The following is a 17815-nucleotide window of genomic DNA, read 5'->3' on the forward strand; positions in this document are numbered from 1 at the left end:
GGTGCCACAAGCGTCAAGCCTGACTCCAAGTGGGTCTTTGGAGGGCTGGAGCCAGGCCACAATCACCTACATGGCCCTCAAGGGCCTCTCCAGCCCTCCAAGATGTCAGGCTGGAGCCAGGCCACAATCACCTACATGGCCCTCAAGGGCCTCTCCATCCCTCCAAAGACCCACTTGGAGTCAGGCTTGACGCTTGTGGCACCAGACTCACTCACTCCCATAGGATAACATTGGGGATTGGACTTGTAGTGCATTGATGGGGACAAGATGGATGCCCCCACATATTTCGGTTCCCAGAACTGCATGTGCAGTCTAGTCTTTTGGGTGTGGTTCAGCCCAGAGACACCTGGGATGGCCAGAGACTATTTAAGCCACGCCCAGGCTGAAAACATGCTTTGCGTTTTCTGCACCTGCAGCGTGACACTCGCCGTGTTCGGATCGGTCTCCAGTAGGCCTGCATCTTTCTTCTGCGCTCAGCTCCTGCAAAAACAAGAATATCGTTAGGAACAGCCTTACCTTGCGGCGCTTCTGCCTATCATTCATCGCTCCTTCTGTTCTGCGGGCATCTTCGGCGGTGTCATTCCCATCCCGGCATGCCGCTTCCTAAGGAAAAGGGAAAAGAACAGGAAAAAGGCATTAGTAAGCATTCAGCAAATCTTCGCTTATTTTTAAAGACTGTACGAGCTTCAAACGCTTACCTGAATCCCAGCCACTCTGGGAGAACTGTCTGCGGAACTCTCATCCATCTGCAAGAGGGAAAAGACACTCCAGGTTAGCGTGGAAACTTCTATAGGCGCCGCATACCGCGCTTACTCACCGCATTTCTTCTTCATAACCAGCATCCATGCTGAAAACGTTGCGGCACCTAAAAGACGCAGAAAAAGAACTCAGTTCAATACAAATATGAAAGGGTCGCAACGCACATCGCCTCTCACTCACCTTCAGCACTACTCCTCTCAGCAACACGTCGCCATCCCTGGACGCCGGCTATCATCTAAGGAAGGAAAGGAACAAAGTTAGAGAACCGTTCAAAAGACTCATTATACTTACCTGTCGGACTCTTGCCAATGAAGTAACTAGGCAGCAATGAGCCCGCATCAATCAACGCGCCCCTGCGCTGAAGGCAGGACGGAGAGCACACTTTCCAAGAAAACAAGGTGAGCTGTGGATCAAAGGGAAGGGTTGGACCCCGGGAAAGAAGGGGTTCAAGCACACAGACAATAGGGAGTTAAATTCTACCAATCCTGTGTTTCAGGCCCAGTCTTCAGCCGAGTAGACTCCAGGGAAGGGTTCGAGGTCGTAAGAGGTTAGAACAGGCTGAGTGACGTTCCCGTGGATACCAGGTGAGCGTTACACTAAGTAAGGCCCACCCTACATCTTCCTCTCTCCACCTGCCCTTTCTTATCTCCGTGGTTGGTGTCCCCCCTTACCCTCCTCTCCTAGTGTGTCGTGTGTAAAAAAAACCAAAAAGATAAAACAACAAAAATAAAAAAATAAAAAGGCTCTTTTCAGAGCCGCCTTTCACGGTTTAAAAATAGAAGTGGAAAATAAATGGAGCAGGGTCTTGTGTATTTTTTAGAAGTCCGTGGACAATTTGAGGACATCTAAAATTTTGGGGTTCTGCCATATCATAACCATTGCACTTTTGTCTGGGAGGAAGTGTTGGCTCTGAAAAGAGCCTTTAGTTGGTGTTTGTTTTTGTTCGAAAAACTTGAAATGGTCAAAACCTACTACAAAATGGATGGCTGTAATTCCAAAAAAGGTCGCAATGCATTTTGTACATTTCTCAGAAAAATCTGATTTCCAGCATAAGTAAGATGGACTCCATCTCTGCGAAAAATATATGTACTACGAAACATAATATTTTCATTGTGAAAGAGGACACGCCAACATCGCTTAGAAAGGCACAAACAGCCTTATTGACATAGCGCCTCGCTTTCTCTATTTGTGGACCAAATGAAGAAGAACGCAGCCACATTTGTCTCTGCGCAATCCGAGAAAAAATTACTTAAGAATTTGGAAACATGTCCATGACCTTCCCAAGTCCTTCTTTCATTGCAAATTGCAAAGAAATTCCAGACACATGTCCTAAACTATTCCCTCCACAATGAATTATCATTATGTCTGGATGATGCTCTGTCTCCAAAGTAGCACAGAGAGGTAGCCAAGTCCAACCACTTCATTCCACGTACTCCATGCCAGTGCACTTCCACATGTGGGAATCAAGATCTACAGCTACTCCACAGCTTTCTGCATGCACCTTCAACCAATTTATCCATGAGTCTCCCAAAATCCAAACAAACAATCTGTTTTCTGAAACACACAGCCATAGCTATCTGTTCTTCTCTCAGGAAAAAGAGTATCTGACAAACTCTCCCCTGGCACAACACACCCACTAAACTTTACTGACCAATCCCTTGCTCTGCTCATTCTCATTTGCATGCCTCCCCACCCCAAAATCCCTGTATGTAACACGCGATGTCCGCGGACTACCGCCATGTCCGCGGATATATCGTAACATGGACAGCCCTTCTACCATTTCCACTTCACTCTCTGTGCCATTCCTTCATTGGATATAGCTAAGCAGTCACACGACCATCCACCAATAACATCCAAGACCTCTACATCTAACTCCATCATCATAGATCAGCACTTCAAATGTACTGTTAATCACTCTGAGTACAACTGTCATATCATTGGAAAGCACCTACTACAAGAAATACTGTACAAGTGTCCAGGATTTCTACTTGCAGCTGCATGCATATCCATATGCATGAACGCAAACTACAGGTATGCATATTTTCTGTATAGTACATGTACAATTCTTATACATTCATATAAACAGTTTAACTGACTTAACGTGTATAACCTATAAAATGAATTTACTGTCATTTTTCCCCATCTGCTATAATCAACTGTCACTTCCAAACCTATCTGCTATTTAATTTCTTTTTACACACACATTTGCAAAGCATGTTCAGCTAACATATTTAAAGTAAAATATAAAGACTGCACAGTAAAACAAAATTGCATGCACACACTATGTTCAAATATCAAACAACAATACTTGTACAAAAACATAAAAATCAACGTCTAAATTAACATCAGTGCTATAAACACACAAAATTACTAATTTGTTTCCTTTACAATTGCAGTGAAGACCACTCTCGTGAAAAGCAGCAGCAGAATTTGAAGTTCAAACAACAATTAAGAAGAAACCTGCTTATTCCATAAAAAAAGCAAGTTAAATACCACCATAATATTTTTACTATTACTCAAACACACTGTGGGGTTAATTTATGCTATTTCTGCTCCTAAAAACAGAGATTGTGCACCATTCTGTCCACAAATCCCCATTTGTTAAACAGAGATTTACAGGCAGAATGGCGCACAAATCCCCATTTTTCGGAGCACAAATGACATAACTCGGCCCCTAGAATTTTAATATTATAGAACAAACAACTGTTTTAATTCTATACCATTAGATCTATTTGTGCTTCTCCTCACCACTAGCATACTTTCTACTGTCATCTGATCCCCAGTTCAGTAGCACATAAATCCAAGCTTCAAGTACAGAAACTTTACCTCCTCTATCAAAATGTAAAACGAAACAGAAAACGATTAACAAGAATTCAGCTAACACTACTTTTAAAACTGTTCCTATAAATCTTGATATAGTACCAAGTAAGCATACCAAAAAAAGTATTCTAGCAAAAATGTTCCTCCACAGAGTCCTTCAAAATCTTATAAAAACAGGAGAGAAATCATGCACAACCCTTAAAACCTACCGTAGGAAATTAATCTTAGAAGCTTTGATAGACAGTGCAATCCTTCTCAAAAGAAAGTTATTTATTTTAGTGTTAAACAAAATGAAACCACTAACAAAACTAATGACTAAATTACAAAAAAGACTTCTCAATAAACGAAACGTCAACAAAAATAACTTCTTAAATATATGTGGAGGTGAGTGGAGTCACACTACAAGCACAGAACCATATTTTAATGAAGAAGCATACAAACAAAAGCAAACAAATATAATTGCCATACATAGCAGTGGACGAGGTTATGAAAAATGTAATAATACCACAATGGAACAAGAAATACTGCTTACAAAAATATCCCCAGAAAACTTAGAATTACCTCTCAATTCAACTGAACCAGAACGTCATGTATACAAATGGCCATGCACGTCAATGTGTAACATTCCCAAAAAATCTTTCAAGTCTTTACGCCAATTCCTCAATCAGTATGTGAAAGGCAAAGACAAAATCAACATTAAACTACTGCAAAATATGGATACTTGTCCAGTGCGCAAATACACAGGACTACAAGGACATTCATTGGCCTGCATTTCAGGACCTACTTGCAAAACCACCTTCCATCATATCAAAATGCTATCAACACATCATTCAACTATAAGAAATCTAGTCTATAAACTGTACTTTGCTAAAAGTCCTGCTTTAGCACTAGCCAATTTAAATAACATTCTTCTACATGGTACAGCAAAAGACCTACTTGAAGAAATCGACTATTTTCAGAAACAATATTTTGGAAGTGAAAGCCACTTACAGAATGAAATAGCTTTACAACAAATTAGCACCAATTCTACGCATAGCAACCTTCTACTACACACATACAAAAAAGAAATACTGAAATTTAAAAGTAAATCTGCTGAAGTACCAAACCATGTGTGTGTATGTTGCCGCAGAACTTTTTATAAAAGTAACACAAAAACTGTAGACCCAACAAACAAAATAGAAGACAATGAAGATTCTAAATGGTTTGAATTAGCTCTCTACCTTATAGCAGAAAACAAATACGAAATAACTGACATCTTAATACTTTGCAGTTACTGCACTATAAAACTTGACAACCAAACTCCTTCACATGCTATCACAAATAATGTGGAATTACTCCCACTACCAAAACCCCTACAACTCAATTTATATGAGAGCATCATAATTCAAACAGTGCACCCCTTTCAAGCAATAATACGCCTTCAACCAAAAACAGCACACTTACCTCCCTCTGAATTGGTGAAAGGCATTCGTGGCAAAGTAGTGTATTTACCATTAGATCTAAAACAAAATGTGCACACTCTGGGAGTGCAACGTCCAATGGAAAAATCTTTAATTATCTTAGTAAATGGTGTACCTACAAAAGACAAAAATAAATTGGCAACAATTGGTAGACTTACATAAAGTTAGACAAGCCTTGCAATATCTAAAAGACAATAATGAATACTACAAAGAAATTAATATTGAAGAAAACTTGAAGGAAACCACTGAAATTATTCAAGAGTCACCAGAAACTGGTCAATTTGAGCTTTTAGATCCTGCTACAGTATCCAGTACTTTAGACCATTATACAATTCATCCATTGCACTCTAATGACACTGTAGAAGATGCATTAGAAACATACCAAATGCGACAAACAAAAGGCTCACCAATCAGCATATGGGAAAAAAGTGTAGAAGCAAGTGCTTTTCCTCTACTCTTTCCTACTGGCAAAGGAGGAAGGTACGATGATAGACCTATTCAAATAACAGCATCAGAATACCGCTCGTTGCGGATGTATTCTGAAGATCCACATTTTGTCTAAATCTGGGAATACATATTCCACCTACTCTTTGAAAGTGAACTAACAACTCTATGTTACGGAGTTGCACACACATTAAAATCAGGAACCCACTTTCAAAATATGTCAGCTACACAATTATTACAAAAAGTGCAAGAAAAAGATGAGGTTTTACAATCAAGTATTACAAATCTATTAGCAAACATGCATGGTACTAAAGGGTACTGGTTCCCACGTCATGGAGAGGTACGTTGAATGATAAGAAACCTTGGCCCACCCACTTGGTTTGTTACATTAAGTTGTGCAGAATATGCATGGTAAGATTTACATGATTTTCCTACGCATATCAAACAAAAACAAAAACAGATATACCAACACCTGGAGAACTTTGTTCTCTAGATCCTGTTAATGTTTCAAGATATTTTCATCATCGCTTCATTGCTATGCTACACTTTATTTGTAATAAAACTGTTCCTCCACTCGGTGAAGTGCAACACTTCTTTTGGAGAAAAGAATACCAAGCCAGAGGAGCAACACATATCCACATGCTTTTATGGATTAAAGCTGCTCCTAAATTTGGTCAAGACAATGAAGCCACTGTGTTACAGTTTATCGAAAAATATGTCACTTGTGAAATTCCATCAAAAGCAACAAATGGTGATCTTCATGCACAAATTTTACAATTTCGAAGACAAAAATGTGGCAAATATTGTCATCGCAAATACAAAAACAAAGAGAAATACTACACCAAATGCCGCTTTGGTTTCCCTAGACCAGTTACAAAAACAGGTCACGTGAACAACTTCATGTCTTCAGTTAGACATACTGTTAAAGGTAAATCAGGTTAAAGGAGCAGAGCTGGGAGCAGAGGTGGAGAGCAGTCTGCAGTGTGCAGCCAGACCACATCCTTGTGCAGGAAGTTCTTTTTAATCCCAAACACACCGTGGAGCGGTGAGCGGAGCTGGGAGCAGAGGTGGAGAGCAGTCTGCAGTGTGCAACCAGACCACATCCTTGTGCAGGAAGTTCTTTTTAATCCCAAACACACCGTGGAGCGGTGAGCAGAGGTGGAGAGCAGTCTGCAGCAGTCCGCTGCAGACCCGCAGTAGAACCGCAATGGAGCCTGAAGTGCGCCCCAAAGGTAGAACTTTTAGAAAACCAAGCGTGCCTCTGCCACCCATTTCACAAGTCAGCAAGGAAGTTGTAAACATGTCCTTATGTAACAACGAAGGTGCAAAGATTTCCACGAACTCTAAGTTGAGTGGTGTTGAGCCACAAAATCATGACAGGGAACGCCATACGGAAGCTCGAGAGAACAAATGAACAGAAGGAGAAACAAAACTTGCCGGCCCTCCCGTGGAAGCCCTGTGGGCAGTGGCGAGCTCGATCCTGGTCCCGCAGCCCCCTCCGGAGACGCCTGGTGGGCTCCGAGCGGCTCTGCCGGCCCGATGTGCCCGGACGACGGGGGTTGGAGTGGTTCGCCCTTGTCCGCCGCGAGTGAAGCAGAGGTCAAAGAGAGGAACCGAGAGAGGGGGTGTGGGGGAGGCAGGAGCGGAGAGGTGGGCGAGAGACCGCCCGTGTCCCCGCCGCCACCCACGCGCAGTCCGTTTCTCGCCGATGCAGCAAGTGTCCCCAGAGCGAGAACCGTCGGAGGGCGGATCCTGTCCGGAGCACAGCGGATCACGAGTGGCGAGGACGGGCCGCATAGAACGGAGGAAGAGCTAGGCAAAGCGAACCAGGAAGACGTTTTCAGCATACGCCCGCTGGCGGTCGCACATGTGACATCTACGACGCCTACGCCATCAACCAGCGGAGGAAAAGCCCTGAGAGCCGGGTGCTTACCATCCAAAGCACCCAACCAGCTGGGGCTAGAGTCCAATAAACCTGAAAAAACTTCAGGTGTAACGGCGACTAAGGCTCAGGGGAAAACCAACGCGGACCTGTTGCTGAACACAGTGAAAATAAAAGCTATGATACATCACCCGGAAAGGGTCAATGAGGAAATGCTACTACCCCCTAATAACATGATGATTGAGGTACGAGGGGGAAACCACATAGAGGTTCCTATAAAGGAAATAGACAAGCATCGGTCCACTAAACAATCGATCAACATTTCACCCATGAATGGCCATTCAAACTTCGAGAGAGAGAGAGAGACAATGATTTGGCCAACTCGTTCAATGAACCAGAGGTCCAATACTTAAAATCGACCCCAAGGCCAACAAAGAAAAAAAGAACGATAACCAAAAAAGAAGCAAGACAAAAAAAGATACCAACAAATAAACGAAAGGGCAAGGGCCAAAATGACCTAAAATCTGCCACTAAAATGGCTGAATCAGTAAAAGTGGTCAAAAGGAGAAGCACTCCGTCCAAAATTCTACCTAACCCTCTCCTATCTTGCCCTCTTAAGACCTTTTTTACACAACAGTACAAAAGAAAACTGACTACGGAGGTAGAAGTCTCGGACGCAGAGATGCTCAAAGTGGCCCAGGACTATCCCTCAGGGTCAAAGCAGAGGAAAACGGACTCATTGTGGAGCAAAACACCCAAAACAACCACGGCAGATGAAGATCTTCAGGAGAACTTAGACCTCACTATCCCGGATCAAATCACTAACAAAAGCGAGATTAGGGGGGGGACAACCAAAAGACCAGGGAGCATCCACTAAAAAATTGTGAACTGGTGACCAAAGAAGCAAATGCCAACCCAAAAAAGATGAATGCGTCGCAGCAGATGCAGCGAACACCCAGAAAAGACGTCAAAGAAGAAAAACAAACACAAGCCCCAATCGCCACGCAACCGCTACTGAAAGATTTAGGGCGGAATGATATTTTGGTGGCAAAAGAGGGGAGGTACGCATGGACAAAACCTCACCTGGAGACAGGCATACTTATAACGTCAGCCACCTCTACTCCAAATGGAAAGGGGCGATTAAGGGGGTCTGAAGTACCCAAACAAAGTTCCCAGAGTGGAAGAATAACAGATCATGAGCAAAGCGTACAGATGGAACACACAGCATTAGATTCATTGGGACCCCAACGAAGAACAGACAAAAGTCACATATCTCCAAAAAATCGTCGACTGAGCGATATAGCAGCAGGAATGCAAAAAGTCTCCCCGAACAAAAAGCCGGATATGATCGAAATAATGTCTGCAATGACAGTCGTACTTGCACCATTCTGCAAATTGTACGAAGCAATAAGAGAAGAGATCAGAGACAACACGGCATTGTTGTCAAATATGATCACGAAAATAGCACACGTGGAAACCTACATAACGACAGCAAACAACGCGAAAAATTTCAAACATCTGTCTCAGGACAATAAAATCAAGGAGCTTGAAAGAAAGATTGAAGATCTGGAGAGATGCAACGAGCACCTTCCCGCAACACAGATTGGATGGCCAATGATTCATCTTAAAGAGGGCCTGAAGATACCGAATACAACCATATCGGCAATGGAATCGACTCAGGAGCAAAAATGTCCACCATCAGTCCAAAGTAAAGCTGGAGAGGAGCAAAAGATAAAAACGGCACAGGTGGCAACAACACTTAAACAATGGGCACTTCGCCCGGAAGTGAAGACATCTAATACCGAGGCTCAGTTGGAAGAAGACCACTTTGTAAGATCGCCAAGAACAACAGAGGAATTTATGGCAGACCCCTCTTCAATAAACTTAACTCAACATTGGGAAGGTTACAACCTCACTACAGATGAGATTGACTGTCCACCATCTGGAAAGAGTAAAAGGACGAATAAGTCAGGTAATTGCGACAAATTACAAACAGAAAAGGGTCAGTCTGAAAATGAAGGGGCGATAGGCCAAGAAAGACAACATGAAACCCCATACCAAAATAATAAACAAGAGGCAAATGTAGATCGTGTGAAAACATCATCATGGAAGACCAGAGGGAGAAGAAGGATTGAGTGTCAACGACGACAAACAAAAGAAGAGACTCGTCTATTCAAGTTAGAACAACAAGTTGAACAAAAAGACCTTGTACTAAATCGATCGACAGGAGTCCAGATAATGAAGAACACTTACTCCTTAAAGAAATTCAAAAGTGAAGACATGATTCTAGTAGAACCTTATCACAGAGGGAAAATAGCGAAGGCATATTTACACGTAAAAGCAGACAGTATCAACAAAATAGAAACATCGGCCTTCCAAGAAGTAGAGAAGATGGGCTTTACCTTGACTGAAATAAAAAGATGGGAAAGAAAGAGGAAGAGAAAAAAGCAACACGCCACTACAAAAAAAAAAAAAACCTTCCTCGTATATAGGTGGGCAAGCATGGAAAAGATGAGACTCACACGTACCAAAAGAAGTTCAGGGAAGGGATAGAAACAAACCAGCAAGAAGAACAGCACGTCCTTCGCAAAGAACCATCAATGAGATTCAAAAGTACAAACAGGGTCAGGAAACAGAGTCAATTGATTCCAAAAATAGAAAAGAAGAATATATGGAATGAACAAATCCGAATATTCAAGCTGGAAAAACGTGACTCAAAGAATGATCAAGCGCCACTAAACCGGCCAGCAATACTTCAGATAATGAAAAGATCTAAGCACCTAAGGCATTTAAGATCAGAAGACATCAAGCTAGTGGAACCGTACCACAGCGAAAATAGAGCAAAAGCATATATACATATAAAAACAAAGGGAGGAAAGGAAATTGAGCAAGTGGCGTATAAAGAACTGGAGCGGATGAGCCTGCGATTGACAGAAATAAAGGGAAAGGAAGTGCACGAACGAGAGACTCGAGGACATCATAAGGAATTATGACACACACACTCCGAGTACGACGATCAGAGACACCATCCAGAAGGAAGCCGGAGTCCAGATGAATCGAAACGAACTTAAGGAAACAAATCCTCCCGGACCCCTGATAAGCTAAAAGGAAAAGTCGATCGACGCGGGTCTTTTGAAAGGCCCTTGGAATTGGCTAACAGCAACGTGGAACAAAAAAAATAAAAAATAGCAGCGACAAGGGCCGGCCCTCGTCGACCCCACCGTTAAAGCGACTGAAGAGGTACAGCCCGAAATATAGAAGTTCTGTTTGGGATCTTGGAACACTCGAGGATACTCGCACTTAACGACAGTGGGAGACGTCAATCTAGGCAGATTTGATATCTTATGTCATCAAAAGACGTGGTTGATGGTCAAACCAGAATTGGACGGCTTCACGGTGGAGATCTCGGCAGCAGAGAAAGGCCCCTTAGGAAGACCCTCATCTGGCTTATTAATAGCGATCAAAACAGGTTGTGGCTTGAGTGAACCTCAAAAATGGAAAGAAGCATACGAGATGTTGGTGATTGTGACAACTTGGTGTCATCAGGCAATGAAAAGAGGAGAACATCATAACCGGCTAGCTATAATAACTTGCTACTGGAACCCCCATCGCATGTCAACGAAAACATTCTGTTTGAACATGAGCTCGACGATTGATCAGCTGTATGAAGAGTTTGAGACTATTGAAATCATTATCTGTGGAGATCTCAATACAAGCTGGCATATTCAGAAGCAGGCACCAATAATCAGAAATCAGCAGCCTGTAACATCAGATCAAAACAGAGAGCGAGGGGAAGCTTGGAACGACCTCATCATCCCACGAAACATACAAAATATAGCAATGCTGTTCCCTAACCAGAATAACATCCCAACGTGGGAATGCGGGTCTTCAAAGGCAACACTTGACCATATTTGCATTTTGACAGGTTTAACAGTATGTGTAGATAGTTTCCAAGTGGAAAACAACTATTAACAGCGACCGCAACCTGCTGATATGCACATGGCAAGGATTGAGACCAACAAAACCTAAGTTTCTCCCTGTAATGGAGGGAAACCACCAACAAACTCGGCTGAGGCTGACAGAAGCTGACATTCTGAAAATTAAAAATGAGTGGGACCAGAAACTCAAGTCCAATAAGCGGAAAAAAATTGACGAAAGACCAGATTACATACCCTTACTGGCTCCATATAAAAAACCAACCAAGAAAATCGGAGCAAACGGCGAATACCCGAAACACGCCTTTAATAAAGAGTTGGTCGAACAAAGAAAAACGGGCCGACGTTTGAAAAAATGGCTAAGACGACTAACACCAGTGAGGATTGGGCGAAATGGCACCAAGAAACTAAAAGATACCGTAACTGGCTGAAACAACAGAGGGCAAAACAATACCAAGAAGACGCGGAAGAGATGATGAAGAGATTAACAGCTAAGAAATCAAGCGAATTCTGGTCACTGATAATAACCACAACCATGCCACAGAATACGCAGATGATTAACGCAGTCTCGGAGGAAAAATGGATAAGGTACTTAACGAAGGAATTCAAAGAGTTAAACGAGTCACCGCCTGCGACAGAGGCAAACCAGATCTCTACTTGGGTAAACCTTACCAATCCCGAAGCCATCATGGACAAAATCAGGATGGTAAAAACATCAAGAGCTCCAGGTCCCGATGGCCTTATGAACGTGTTACTCAAACAGTTTCCCAGTGAATGATCGATCGTGATAAGTAAGATATTCGCCGAATGTGAGGCTCAACGGCAAATTCCGGAGGCATGGCAGAAAGCAGTGATCGTCCCGATCTACAAAAAGGGAAATCGTGAAGATCCAGAAAATTACAGGCCTATTGCTTTGCTTGATATCATAGGCAAGATTTACGCAGCCCTCCTCCTGGACCATCTAAGATTATGGGAGAATAGTGGTCCGTCTAAAGACAACCTACAAACGGGCTTCCAAAAAAACGGAAGCACCTTAATTAACATCATGATAATAAACATTTTGAAAGCAAAGGTGAAGGAAGGTGCCCCAAAGATACACCTTGCCTTTATTGACCTATCCAAAGCATTTGACAAAATCGATCGAAACATGTGTGCAAAATTACACTCTTGGAATTGCCCACTATCGGTCCTCGGGCCAATTAAAGCACTCCATGCATCTACCACTATAAGAGTGAAACTAAGCCAGCAAGGAACGTTAACTGAAGAACTCAAGGTAAACAGAGGGGTCAAACAGGGTTGCCCCCTGCCACCAGCTCTCTTTATCGCATTCCTGGGTGACTACCAAAGTTCAGAAACTGAAATCAGAAGCATTCCACCGAAAATGGGTAAAACCACCATACCAAGACTCTTAAACGCAGATGATCTAATCCTAATCGATCAGACAAAAATTGGCCTACAACGAAAACTAACAAATCTGGCAAGATACATCAATGCAAATCATTTAGAAATAAACAAAAACAAAACTAAAGTCCTCACAATTGGGAAAGCATCGAATGAAAAATCTAAAAAGATGTCTTGGTTTTTTGAAAATACAAAAATCGAAACGGTGAAAAACATCAAATACCTGACCGTTGAAGTCGACAGCTCAAGATCAGACAACGCCATGCAAAATACGCTTTGGGAAAAAGCAAAAAGACTGACAGCACAAATGAGGACGATTGATAGAAAATTCATTAAGTTTTAATGAATCCCTGCAATTAACTTCTACAAGGGAAAAGTGGTTCCTGTACTGACGTACGGAACAGAAGCCTCATTGTGTATAACATTAACAATTTGGACCAGAGTGGAGGGGCCGGTGTGGAAGGCAGTCCTAGGAGTCCCCAAATCAACATCTATGGCGGCCATAAGAAGAGAGCTAGGTTTAGTATCCCTCGCATCTATGGTAGACCAAAGAGCCATGAGCTTTTTCAGGAAAATAACGCTGGCTGAGTCGCTACCCGCTGTCAAAATTATAAAGGACGAACTGGAAAGCTCCAAATGCGCAGCTTTAAACAGATGGGTGGAAAAGAGGAAAGAGAAACTGCAGGAAATAACATGTACAGAAAAAAAATGAAAGAAAACCCGGACAGAATCAAATACAAAATGGAAACAATGGACTGGATACACACACGGGGAGAATAAACTCCTAGCCCATCTTCCCGCTACATTCAACAAACTGAAATCTCCGTTAAAATACTGTGTCAAATTTCCAGACAAAAGAAAAAGAATGCTGTTCATGAAAGCAAGACTAAATCTGCTCTTGACCCAGGAAATTTTAAGTATAAGGGATATGTCCGGGAAAAAAGCTTGCCGGCTGTGTGAAAAGACGGAGGTGATTGAAGCCCTGAGACATCTAGCAATAGACTGCCAGAAAACTAGTCAGCACAGAGCAGTTCATCTTCTACCGCTAATTGAGAATCCATGGACGATTCAAGAAAACTATCTTTGGAATCGCCTAATATCTGGCAGTGGCAATGGTGAATCTACTCGAAGCAATATTTCGACAATTTAGAGAGATAGAAGGCACATCAACCATGAAATTTGAAGTCGAATAATTTACTTAGAAGAGAAACCAGAAAGTGATCAACCTTTGATAAAATTCTTTTTTTCTGGATATTCTCCTGAAGGAAAGAAAAATATCAATACATTTTTTTTAAAAAAAAATAAAAAAAAGGTAAATCACCTAAAAACACATATTACATAAAAAGAACAGAAGAAGAAAAATATATCAATGATTACAATGCAATCATTGCCCTCTAATGGAATGCAAACATAGATGTTCAGTACATTGCAGACAATTCCACTGCAGTTGCACGATACGTTACAGCATACTTAACCAAAGCAGAAAAAAACAGAGCTTCAAGACCTCTGGAATGACCTGTCATCAGACAAAACACTGTCTCAGAAATGATACAGCTTGGGCATAAAAATGCTTTCCCATAGAGAATGTGGCTCCTATGAAGCAGCAGATTGTTTAACCAGTTCTGCTTTGTATGGAAAATCTGAAAATATTAGTATGGCTAAGTCTTGGTCCTGCTAAATCTAGAAAAAGAGTTCTGAAATCATACGACGACATAGAAACAATAGCCAAAAATGATCCCAACAGCCAAGACATTTTGAAAAACAATTTGCTGGACACATACTGCCCAAACAGAAGTATCACTTTGGAAACCATGTGTCTATATCACATAACCCAAAACTTCACATACAAAAATAATATAAAACCCGATGAAAAAAAAGGTAGATGCAGAGTGACAAATTGTGAAGGCAGCTTAGTAAAACTCACCAAACCAAATTTAATTAATCATATCAAATGGTCATTAAAGACTCCTCAACATAAAGAACTATATTACATGTCCCTGCTACAACTCTTTAAACCATGGAGAAAAGAAGAAGAAATACTAGATAACTATGACTCCTACAAATATGCTTTCAAAGCAAATGAAAGCATTATAACTGATGTAAACTTTACACACTACAAAACAATGTTGCACAATGAACAGCAACACGAAGAAGAACTCCAGGCCCAACTAGATTAGGACACTCCTGACAGTAGTCAACCTTCTGTAACAGGAAGCCAAGAACCACTGGGACAGCCACTAATAGCAAATGAGGCAGAATTAGCTATGACGGAAGTAGAAAACACCATGTGTCAGTATGAAGATAAAGAAGACTTAACTATACTACAATCGAAACTAAACAATGAGCAGCATAGCATTTTTTCAAGAAGTAACAAAAGAAATTGCACATGGTGTACAACATGAAAAAGAATGCACCTGCCAAAATTACAAACCTATGCTATTGTACATCAGTGGTGAAGCTGGTTCTGGAAAAACATTCTTAATCAAAATCATCAGCAAATTCCTTCAACAATTGACAAACAACAAACTGACAGCTGTTGTCACTGCGCCCACAGGTTTAGCTGCCTACAACATAGGCAGTGTCACTTTACACCGATTACTACTCCTGCCAGTAGAACACCAAAACAAATTAGACTATTACAAACTTTCTACAGAAGCTGCAATGGAACTATGCAGAGTATTAAAACAAATGAAAATGCTACTAATAGATTAAGTGAGCATGGTGTCCAACCTAATGTTGGCTTTGATTCACCTCAGATTACAAGAAGTACCCAAAACAAACTACGAAGAGCTCTTTGGAGGAAAACACATTATTGTTTTCGGAGATCTTCTTCAATTGACACCAGTGGAAGGTGAGCCTATTTTTAAAACCTTAGGACACAAACTCTGCCGTAAAACTGTTGGCAGCATAGGAAATGTCAACCTTTGGCAACATTTCCGATATAGAGAATCAACAGAATACATGCAGCAATCTGCAGATCTCACTTATGCCAACATCTTAAAAAGTATTAGAGTTGGTATACTATCTCAAGAAGCACAAGCAATATTGAAAACCCGGCACATTCATGCACTTTATGGCGATAATGCATGTGCTATGGATGTTATGGAACAATTAGCGCACACAAATGTCAATTGTATGGCCTTAATGCCAACTCTTGCAAGCTGTTTCAAATTCAATGAAACAATGTTAAAAAAAGAAATGCAACCAATAATTGAAATTAGCGCCACAGACAAACTAGACGTACATGTGATGACACTACCCATGTGATATGATATGATAGGTTATTTATAACGCGCTTAATACCCAGAGGTTTCTAAGCGCGGACCCGGGGATCGAACCCATGTTGCTCCGTGTCATCTTCCTTCCAAGCCAAGCACGTTGCCGTTGAGCTATCCTCCCGAGTGCAGAGTGTGTGAGCAAGCCACAACAAGACTAAATAGTTTAGAAAATTCAATCTCCAACACAGCTGGATTGGAAAAAATATTAAAATTATCCTTAAATTGTAGAGTAATGCTTAAACGTAACCTTGACGTGGATCAAGGACTAGTTAATGGAGCACTGGGTACAGTTGTTGGCTTTCAAACATACCAACGTGACAACATTCAGTTTGTTAATATTCTCTTTGACAAACTTTCAGAAGTGAAAAGGATAGGACGCTCAACAGCTTCATTCCTTCTCTTCAAAGACATGTATGTACGCAGAGAACAATTTTCTCTAACTCTTGCATACGCAGTCACCATTCATAAATCACAAGGTCTTACCCTAGACAAAGCATCGATAGATATTGGTAACAAAGTCTTTAAAGAAGGCATGAGCTATGTAGCACGATCACACTTACGTAAACTTGACGGTCTATTTCTAATCAACTTTGATGCAAGTAAAGTAAACGCTGATATTCCTTGCATTTTAGAATACAATAGACTTCGTCCACTAGACACCCCCATCTAAAAACATATCCCGTTCCACAAAACATAAAACGTTGTTAAAGAAAACTAAATCAAACAGAAATGCAACAGGATGTCACTGCAAATCCTCCAAAGAGAGTAAAAGAAAATACTTCATCAAGTACCACAAGCAGAAAATAACCTATTAGGGAAAGTAAACAAGGTACTTCTTCAAAGAAGGAAGACAAACTCCCAAAAAAGCACTCAGATACAGAACTACCTGGTCCATTTAAACTTTCAAATATAACTGGTGTAAGTAGCTACGCAAATGTAGCAATTAATATTCTATTTCAATTACCACCAATTGTTGACAACATACACAGTACAGACCAATTGTGTTTGCAAATGTTAATACTTCATAGAAACGCAACAAACAATCCTGACAGTACGTATAGTGTTCATGGAATAAGACAACAATTGGACTACTGTGCTGGAATGGTGAAATTTACTATAAACTCACAGGAAGATCCACAAGAATTTCTAATGTACTTACTACAAGTACTGGAAAACAAAAACATACCTATAAATGAAATCTTCCAGATTTCATACATGTGGAAACACACATGCACTCTCCGCAACAATGTGACACAAGAACAAATCCCTAATGAACGCTTTGTGTATATATCAATACCTAATTGTGAATCCGTTCCATTTCAGCAACTTGTACAAAATGCAAACCATGGTAGATTATGTAGTACCTGCAATTCGGATAATCGATCCACCTTACTAATACAAACACATAGTAAATACGTAATACTAATGGTTCTACGTTACAATGCAGCTGGTACCAAAAACAACTGCAAGCTGACTGGATTCATACATGGTCAAGTATCACTTGGTAAGAAAACCTTCACAACAATAGGTATAATCTACCACACAGGAGCCACAACCAATGCAGGTCACTATACTGCATGTATTAAAAAAAATGTGGATGGTTCGAATGTAATGATGGCACCATTACTCTAAAGCAGAGATTACCAGCAAATCTTACAAACGCGTATTTAATCTTCTTAAAACCAAATTTTATTAACTAATCTGTACTTAAACATTAACAAAACATCTATTAAAAAACTATAAACTGTTAGAATATGCCAACAGCTATCTAACTGCCCCAAGATTCGACAACAACAGATAAATGAATACCACTAAATTATATCAAACAGTAAACAG

Source organism: Ambystoma mexicanum, chromosome 8 (genome assembly GCF_040938575.1).
Source record: "Ambystoma mexicanum isolate Mex_15411 chromosome 8, UKY_AmexF1_1, whole genome shotgun sequence".
Taxonomy (NCBI): domain Eukaryota; kingdom Metazoa; phylum Chordata; class Amphibia; order Caudata; family Ambystomatidae; genus Ambystoma; species Ambystoma mexicanum.